General features: G+C 47.0%; 1 protein-coding gene across 13 annotated transcripts in view; it reads right to left on the minus strand.

The window, feature by feature from the left end:
- Positions 1 to 9,151, minus strand: part of Apbb2 (amyloid beta precursor protein binding family B member 2) — a 326,762-nt gene that overhangs the window by 309,375 nt on the left and 8,236 nt on the right. The window contains exon 1 of one of the 13 annotated variants that reach the window (XM_029477227.1): positions 1,852 to 1,975. The exons of the other annotated variants lie outside the window; for them this stretch is intronic. The gene's annotated coding sequence lies outside the window, so the exon portion shown is untranslated. Of the gene's footprint in view, positions 1 to 1,851; positions 1,976 to 9,151 lie in introns of those variants that run through there. 13 annotated transcript variants of the gene reach the window in all.

Genomic DNA, 9,151 nt, shown 5'->3' on the forward strand with positions numbered 1-9,151 from the left:
CCCCCTTCCTTTATAACTGAGTGTCTAAAAATAGTAAAATTGAGCCTTGATCAGAATGTTTGTTGTCTTGGCTCCATTGTTTCTTCCGCCCCGTCTAGATTCCTCTCTTTTCAGTTCGAACTGCCATTCTCAGTTGAACCGTTCGTGTTGTGGACTGCGGGCAGGCCGCAACAAATAAGTAAATATATATATTTTTTTTAATTAAAGAACAAGCAGCTCACGTTGCTAAAGAGGCTGAGGCAGAAGTATTGCCATGAGTTTAGGGCCAGCCTGTGCTGCACAGAGAGTTGTAAGGCAGCCTGGGCAACAATATGCAAAAGACTGGTACAGGCATCATGCTGACCACGTGTGACCCAAAATCAAACCCTAACCTACAAATCCTCTAAGCCTACCAAACTATGAACCATGGTACCACACTGACAGTCGATCAAGGGGGAATAACAAACCCAATTAAAAATTAAAAAAAAAAAAAAAACCAAACCGGGTAACTGAATACAAAGTATAGTACAAACCTCTTTCTATGAGCCTTTTAAAAAAGAAAATATCTTGGCTGGAGAAATGGTTCAAGATTAAGCACTGGCTGCTTGCCCATAGAACTCAGGTTTGATTCCCAACACCCATCAGGCAGCTCACAAGCATCTGTAACTACAGTTGCCGGGAATCTGGCGCCCTCTCCGGTCACCATGGATAGGCTCAACACAAAAGCACTCCACAGACAAAGCATGCACACCCATACACACAAAACAGTAATAAATCATAAATAAGTCTTTAGAGAGAAAGAAAAAAACTTCCTTTTGTTTTAATCCTAACTAAGGACCATCACTGGTAACCCAGTTACAAAAACGCACCCGATGACCATCTGAACAAGAAAAGAAAAACTCAAAAGAGAAGCTCAGTATGCTGGCCATGCTGATGGCTACTGCAGAGCACACATTTCACAGGCCCACAGCAGACCCGCCCACCAGCTCCGCTTCGTGCCAGTATCTCATGGGTGGAGAAACTAAACTGCAGCTCTGGCTGCTCCTTTAAACCCAGATCATCTGCATCTAAAGCCTGGTCTGGATGAGTTTCCCCACAGAAGAAAGCTTTCTGAAAGGACAGGAACTTGGTGTCCAGGTCAAGTGACAAGTGAGTACTATCCGTCCCCTCCCCAGCCGTTAGAGCTCCAGGCTCAGGTGCAGGCCACCCAGAGGTTTGGACATGCTCAAAGGAACTTTGGTCCTGGGCAAGTTAATTCCTCCCCCAAATTTTAACTGCTTCAACCACTTTTAAGTGTATAGTTAGATGAATTAAGCACATACACACTGCTGGGCCATTGTCACCAGCATCCATCCTCCAGACGTCTCTTCCGGATGAAACCTTGGTCCCACGGAACATCAGCTAGCAACCACACCCTAGCAACCACAGGTCTAGCTTCTGCCTCAGTGACCCGACTATCCCAGGTTAGTAAGCCATAGGCCCTTTGTGTTTGGTTCATTTCAACTAGTCTCTGAGAGCCAGTCCCGGGAACATACCTTTCAGATGAAACTCACGATAGTCATTTTACTCCCTTTCTCATTGCCAGAGCTCGGAAAGGAAGAAAGAGACAGAGGGGGGAACAAAGTCATCCACTATCTATCCTTCCCAGAGACAGAGCCTATTTCTGAGTCTATCCTATCCCTCTCCTGTGGCTGGCTTTATGCAAACAAACTGTTAACAGTTAGATCACCTTGGAACATTCACAGGGGACGTCCCATCCCATTCTTTAACATAAGCATCTATCAAGATGGCATAAGGCCAGGCATTTTGAAATTAATCCCAAGGTCAACATGAGGGAAAAATCAAGGTGCTGTAATGAAAGCCTGCACCCACCAAGTCTCCTATTACACCAGTGAAGGCTGCCTTAAGTTTCGCTCGAGCAGGAAACCGTTCTTGGCACGGCATCGTGGTATTGTCCAATAGCCAGCGCTGCAGAAAGAAGTCAATACATTCACAAACGTTCATCCAGGAACAAATGTTAAGCAAAACTTTATATAAACTCTGAATGCAGCCACCCAGCCCCACCCCCTTATCTCTCCCAAAGGGAAACAGCGTGGTCCCGTAGATGTGAAAATCCTGCTTTCTTACAGGAATAAAAATAATAATGCCACAAATCAATGAGCTCTGGGTCTTTTTATTGTTCTTGTTGTTTTAATTGTTTCTTTCGTGCAATTCTCCGGTCCTCAGAACCAAGGGAGGAAAAAAAAAAAAACAATGAAATTCCACTCCTTATTAAAAAAACAGCAGGACCTAGGCCTGGTAAAGTGAGGTGATTTACATGGAAGTAAAACCAGACGCAGCAGGAGATGACTTGGATCCACGAGACAGTGATATGCTAGTGGGTGGAATGCAGGGCTTCCTGTATTTATTTTGGTAGAATTAACCTCCAGTTCTGGGAGTCATTTTTAGAAACTGACGCTGACGCTGACCCCACGGCCATGACCTGCACAGTGGCAGTTCCGTCTCCCTCACACCATCGCTCACAGGTTTTTCTGCCCAGATCGGTATAATACACTCACTATGAAGGCAACAGGATTTTCCTCAGAGCTTTGCAACATGGAGACCCTGTCCCCCGTAACAGTCTACAGGACCACCATCATCCCTGTGAGAGTCCCTGTCTCTTCAGGAGCACAAAACTAGGAACCCAAGAGTACAGCCCACCCAAATCTAAAGCCCTGAACTAAAGGAACCTCCCTGCCCTGCTCCTCCCAGTCCTGCTCCTCCCAGCAATGCTCCTCTAAACAATGCTCCTCCCAGCCCTGCTCCTCCCCATGTTCCCCCCACCACCACATGCTCCTTCCTCCCAGCTCCTCCCTGCTCCTCACTCCCTGCCCTGCTTAGATGTGTCTCTGGTTGTTCCCTCAAGCTCTGGCTCCTTTCATTCTTTTCTAAGTAAACTCCCATTTCATCTTTCCGGAAACTACTCTAAGCAGAAGAGAATGCAGCACGGATCGGAGGCTCTTCACTCACCTGATAACTGAGTGAAATGTTCTTTTATTCTTACCATGTCTCCCAGGCTGTCCTGGGCTCTTGTTCCTCCCGCCTGCCTCCACCTCCCAAGTGCTGGGATTACTTACAGGTATCAGGCATCTTAACTACCATACCTTAACATACTTTCTTTCTTTCTAAGACTCACCCCAGGAGCCTCGAAAATAAACGTTTTTAGCAAGCTCACCCCTACCTGACCCCTTCTGTGCTTGCTATAGCAAAGAACTGTAAGGAATCAGAAAATAAACCTCTTCAAAATGGCTGCCTAGATCACCTGTACTCTAACTTCACGAAAGATCAAAACTAAGCATACCTTGACTAAAAGTCAATTCAAGAGCTGAGCATGATACATAGTAGCTGACTGCCTCTAATTCTGGCACACAGTAAAACGAGGTCTGAAGTCTAAGAGTTTAACATAGTTAAGTTCAAGCCCACTTGGCTATGCAGTCCTGAGGAAGGGGGCTACTCCATGCAGAGAAGGAGGGAGAGAGAGAACGAGGAGGAAGAGAAAATAGGAAGGAGAGAACCAAGCGTGGTGTAGAAAAGCCAGGTTGGGGAGTTATTTCTTAAATTTAGTGCTTGCCCTTAGAAACCCACAGGTCAGTCACCTCCCTTCTGCCTTCCCCTTAGTTGGCAGCTGACACCCAGAGAAATGTCTGCATACCTGAAAGTTGCAATGACGTCACAATTTCCACAATTCAAATCAAAACCTACAATCTGTTAAACCAAGTAAGGCCAAAGCACATAAGAAATGGGTTTTTATTGTTGTTGTTTTTGTTGTTGTTTCTATCATAGGTAGTTAGCCCAGCAAGGATTCGAATTTCCTGAGCCTTTCTTCTTTTTCCTTACACTGCCATTCTCATCAGCTGAGCTCCCACAGATGGGTCACAGTTACCATCGACACTGGGGATAGAAGACAGAAACCATCTTGGCCAAGAACGCTTGCTGGCATACCTGAGTTCTGGCAAGCCTCTTCGCAGAAGGAACTGACGGCCTTGCCCAGCTACTTTTGCTTTGCTCATGTGTTCCTCGGTGTGACACCAAGATTATCACTTCATTTCTAACTAGCATGTGCTAAGCAGCCTATTTTAGAAGTCCCGGAGGCGGTACCGAGCTCAGACCCAGACGGCAGGCACCAGAACAAGGTGAGCACAATTGGTGTCCAAGGGATCTCTGAAGACGGTTTGTAAGCAAGGCCCTTCTGAGCCAATCCGCTGGCCTGAAAGGGCTCCTCTCCATGTCACCCTGTTTCCTCATTTGGGTTTACTTGCGTATATATATATTTTTTTAATTTACACTATATTCATTATGCATTTGCTTGTATGTTCTTTTAAGTTTACACTGGGTACACTCGTTACACATATGTGGAGCATAAACATACCAGGCTTTTGACATAGCCTTCATTTCCCGTCACTCAGGACCCAGAAGAATATCACCCGGTCACACCACCTGATCTAAGAGGATCCTAGGCCCTGGGATCTCACCACCCCTCTCTTTCACAGCATTTCCTACCAAGAGGTTAGATCAGAAAAACAGAATCGCTGGCTTGGATAGAGACCTAGCATCTCAAGTGGGCTAGTTTCAATCACGTTGGCTGAAGGACCTGCGAGGGTGGGCTCACCTTAAGCCAGGCTAAAGGGGCCGGTGGAATCAGTTCTTTAACGAAATACTGTACTTTTCCTTGCTACAAACCTCACCACTAATGCAGAGGCTTAGAGGCTGCAGCCGCGTAGGGTCCTAAGTCAGCCCACCTTTCTGAATCATTCAAAACAAAGTTAATTTTTCCTTCTCTTCTTCTTCTTCTTGAACCTGCTTTTCTTAACACTTTGGGCTTCTCCCCAAACATTTCAGGCTTCCCTGCTTTCTCTAAAGCCTCTCTCCCCACCATGTGGCTGCCAGTCACCCAGGTGTCTGACCCACATGCCAGCTTACACGTCATGGCTGCTTCCTTCCCTTCCCTTCTCCATCCCCCTTTTCTATCCCCCTTCTCCAGGCAGCAGCTGACCTCTACAGCTTGCCTCCTCTGGGATTGTTTTTCTTTTATACTCTAATAAAATGGCTCCTGGGCTTCTACTTGAGCTCACTTTTCAATCCATTGATCAGTGCACCTATGAACACTGAAAGGTGGCCCAGACTTCCCCTACATCAAAGAGAGCAGAGCATCTTACAACTCTCCATGGCCGCTCAAAGGGCCGACTATCAGGAGGCTATAGGCAGAATAAACATATGCTCAATAAACACATGGATACGTGAAGGAGATAGTTTAGTAGCCCTCCCTCTTGCCTGCACAAATGACGACTTAAGCATTTGGTTATATGGTCTAAGTTAAATATGGCTTAATTTCAATTCAGTGTGATCTGGTGGTTTTGTTTTTAAATATAAGGACTATGTGTATGCAATTCTATTTGCTAAATTGAATGTCCTCTGCGTTTCTTTTGGACACATTTTATTTCCACGTTAGTCACACTGGAGAAGTACAAGAAAACTCTGTTCTAGAAACAGTAATGGCTTCTTTCCAAACCATTCTAGAATTTAGAACAACCAAAAAAAAAAAAAAATGACTTATATGTAAACTCATACTGACCTCCTTAACATCACAGTATATTGCTTACAAATTCAGGGGTGGGGAGGAGGGGGAAGGAGGAGGGAGAGAGGGAAAGGAAACAGAAACAACAGATGCAGAAAATGTGTTCTTTCCAACACTGGAAATGCAAATAGAAAGGAATTCAGAACCATCCCACAAGGATCCACAGACTACAGAAGCCAGGAAGAAATGCTGATGAAGATAAAGGGCTCAGGACTTAGGGTATGAGATTCCCCCAGTGGGAGCACAGAGAAGAACCCCAGGCCCTGACCTGGGTGATCATAGACACCACTGGCTCTCCAGGTGTGAGCCCAGTCTAGCAGCTTAGATGCTACCTGGGAAATCCTGACAAATGTAGACTTGCATCAAGCCACACCACAGACCTGGGAACTCTAGGGCTAGGACCAGTGAGATATGTTTTCACCAGCCCAGGGGTGATTCTGATGCACAGGGAGGTAGACACCGAGTAAGCAACTTCCTGTAGGAAGACTGATACCAGACAGACGAAAACCAGTCCACTGGGGATGGATGCAGCCAACAGAAGCCCTCTGTTCAATGCCAAAGAATGCATGGCACGCTGTACAAATAAATGGTAGTGTGCAAGCCCAGGGCATGAGAGGGAAGGTAGATCACCAAGGGTGTTGGGTTCAGTGCCAAGCAGCCTGCAGGTAACAAGGAGTTCCTGGATGGGCAGACAGACATGCCCACACCTGCAGAGCATTTTAGAAACAGCACAGAGAAGAAACGGGCAAGCGACTTGGAGAATGACTGCAAACTCTGCAGAGAGTGGCGATGGTGGTGGGAAGAAAATGGAGGCTATGGGGGACCGGCAGGGTTCCACACAGGGGCTGGAGACAAGAATTTAAACAGCAGAGAAATAGGTAGCGGGACAGCTGCAGAAGAGACTGAGCTGAGACCTGACACACTGGAAACTCAACCAAAAGTAGGCATTGGTCAGGGGAGCAAGCAGAGTGCTTCTCTGCTGGTAATGTCCTACTGTATTGTAGGCGGTTCCTGAGCTCTATAAATGAGAGTTCCAAGCAGACAGAGTGGCCATCCTGGTCAGGTTCATCACAGGGCATTGGGATCAGTCCCCAGCTTCTGGGAAGCCAAACAGAGATGCAAACTAAGAGGTCATTACTCTCATTCAGGAGAAGACAAGAGTTGTGGGGAAAGAGTTAGAAATAACCTCAGTGTGGTGATTTGAATGAGAACGGCCCCAAAGGCTCATATAGTTTAATATTTGGTCCCCAGTTGATGGAACTGTTTGGGAAGGATTAGGAGGTGTGGCCTTGTTGGAGGAGGTGTGTACCAGGGGTGGACTTTTGAGGATTTAAAAGCCTACACCAGGCCCAGTGCTTGTCTATTTCTGTCCTTCTGTCTCTCCATTTATCTGTCTGTCTCTCTTTCCCTCTCCTTCCCCCTCTCTGTCTCCATCTTGCAGATAGGATGTAAGCTATTGGTCAATGCTCTAGCGCCAGGCCTGCCTGCCTGCCATGCTCCTCACCATGATGATAATGGACTAACCCTCTAAACTGTAAGCCAGCCCCCAATTAAATGCCGCCTTTTAGAAACTGTCTGTCATGGTGTCTCTTCACAGCAATAGAACAGTAACTAAGACACTTGGTTTCTTACATTCTCTATAGTCTGTTGACAGCATCCAAAACCCAGAACTCCTATTATGAAAATTTAACAGTAAATCTGATCCATTGAATGGAGTCCACAAAGGCTCATTGCCCTGTAAGAGGGATCCAAATACTTTTAACAAAAGTAAAAATAAGATATAGTTCCAGGCCACAAAGACACAGCCACCTAACTGAGATGACAAGACAGCTTTCCTCTGTTTCTATTTCTGGAGTAGCCGTTAAGCAGAAGATAGAGATGTTTCAGATCTCACTGAGAGAAGTCTGCGTCTTTGCTTTGATTTTCAGAAATGACTCCTGGCAGGCAGATAGTGTTGTGACCCAATTACTGGGTATTTTGGATGTAGTAGGCACTTAGCTGGGGGATGAGCTGGGGGTGCAGAGGGAAGAGTTACGAGCAGGCACTACCACCTGCCTCCCTCCCGCCTCGGAATCTCATGGTGGAGGACGCCTTGGCAGTCAGGAAGCGATACAGCAGCTCCCCCTGACCTGCTTCCTGCTTCCTCACCATTCCCGAAATAGATGGAGGAGCTAAGGCAGATCATAAATATACTCCCAGCCCCCAAGGGGAAGGCCTGGCAAGGACATAAATTTGGGTCCCTGGGAAAAAGGGATGAAAGGCGAAGCTACTGAAAGCCTTAGACCCAAAAGGGTGGGAACAGTGGGAAATACTGACACAAGGAGTAGGGGAAACCTCCAGGCAGTTCTTATACCAAAGTACACCCAGGGGCCAATGCTACAACGTGTTCCCCATAGTGGAGCTCTCTGGTTGAAAAGGCAAACCTTAGCAAGCCAAGTCTCACTGCCTGCCAAGTGGTGGTCTAAGCCCTTATCCTCTGTTGGCTCCTGAAGTCCTTAGATTCCTGTTACATACACACCTCTGGCTTTCTCGTTTGCAGGTGAGACATTACATAATTATGGTGTTCAACTAGAATTCCGCCATTGGTGGAGACGTGGTGACTCCATGACAGGGCAACACCAGAACCCTGAGTAGAATTTTTTAACACCAAGCTCTGATAATCTCTGCAGAGCAGGTTGCCCTATGCACTGTACACTGGCCAACAGCATCTCTAACCTCTATCTGCAAAAGCCAAGAGTCAAGCTAAAATGTCTCCGGGTCAAATGGGCCCTGTAGGGCAAAAGTGTCCTGTCCCTCCCCTAACCCCCAAATGCAAAAGCAGATACTGCAGAGATTTGAATGGTCACACTCCTACTTCCACGGGTGCTGGCAGTGGAGACAGGCTCTGAAAGTTCCAGGGAGTTGAGCGTGGGGCAGGAGCCACTTGCCACGGCTCCTCTTCCTCGCAGCAACCCCACTTCTGAAAAGAAGAAACAGCTTCCTCTGTCACCACTCCCGCAAAGCCCACACAGGCCTCCATCAGAGCACCTTACCCCCAGTGCTCTGGCACAGTGCTTGGTACCAACTATGTACACAATTAACATCGGCTGCACAAAAGAGTGGGCATGTGGAGCTGAGGTTTCTGGGAGTCACCGGATGAACGTCTCTCTTCACTAATGACCTAGACAAACATATATGAAACTTGTTTCTTGGGGAGGATCTGAAAAGTTCTGTACCGACAGCAGGAGAGAGTCGGGCTGAGCAGTGCTCCCCATGGTATCTCGGCCCCAGTAACTGAGCATTCTCATCAGGCCTCAGCCAAGTCCGTCTGCAAATTACATTGCAGTAGCTCACCAAAAATGAAGCAACCCAGGAAACCTAACTTGCGCTAGGTTTCTCCTTTTACCTACAGATGGTACTGTCCAACTATACACAGTGCTTCCACCTACAGACAGAACTGCCCAGGCATACTCAGTACTTCCACCTACAGACAGTACTGCCCATCTATAAACAGTACTTCTACCTACAGACAGTACTGCCCAGCCATACACAGTCTTCCACCTACAGACAGTACTGCCC

Source organism: Mus caroli, chromosome 5 (assembly GCF_900094665.2).
Source record: "Mus caroli chromosome 5, CAROLI_EIJ_v1.1, whole genome shotgun sequence".
In the NCBI taxonomy this organism is placed as follows: domain Eukaryota; kingdom Metazoa; phylum Chordata; class Mammalia; order Rodentia; family Muridae; genus Mus; species Mus caroli.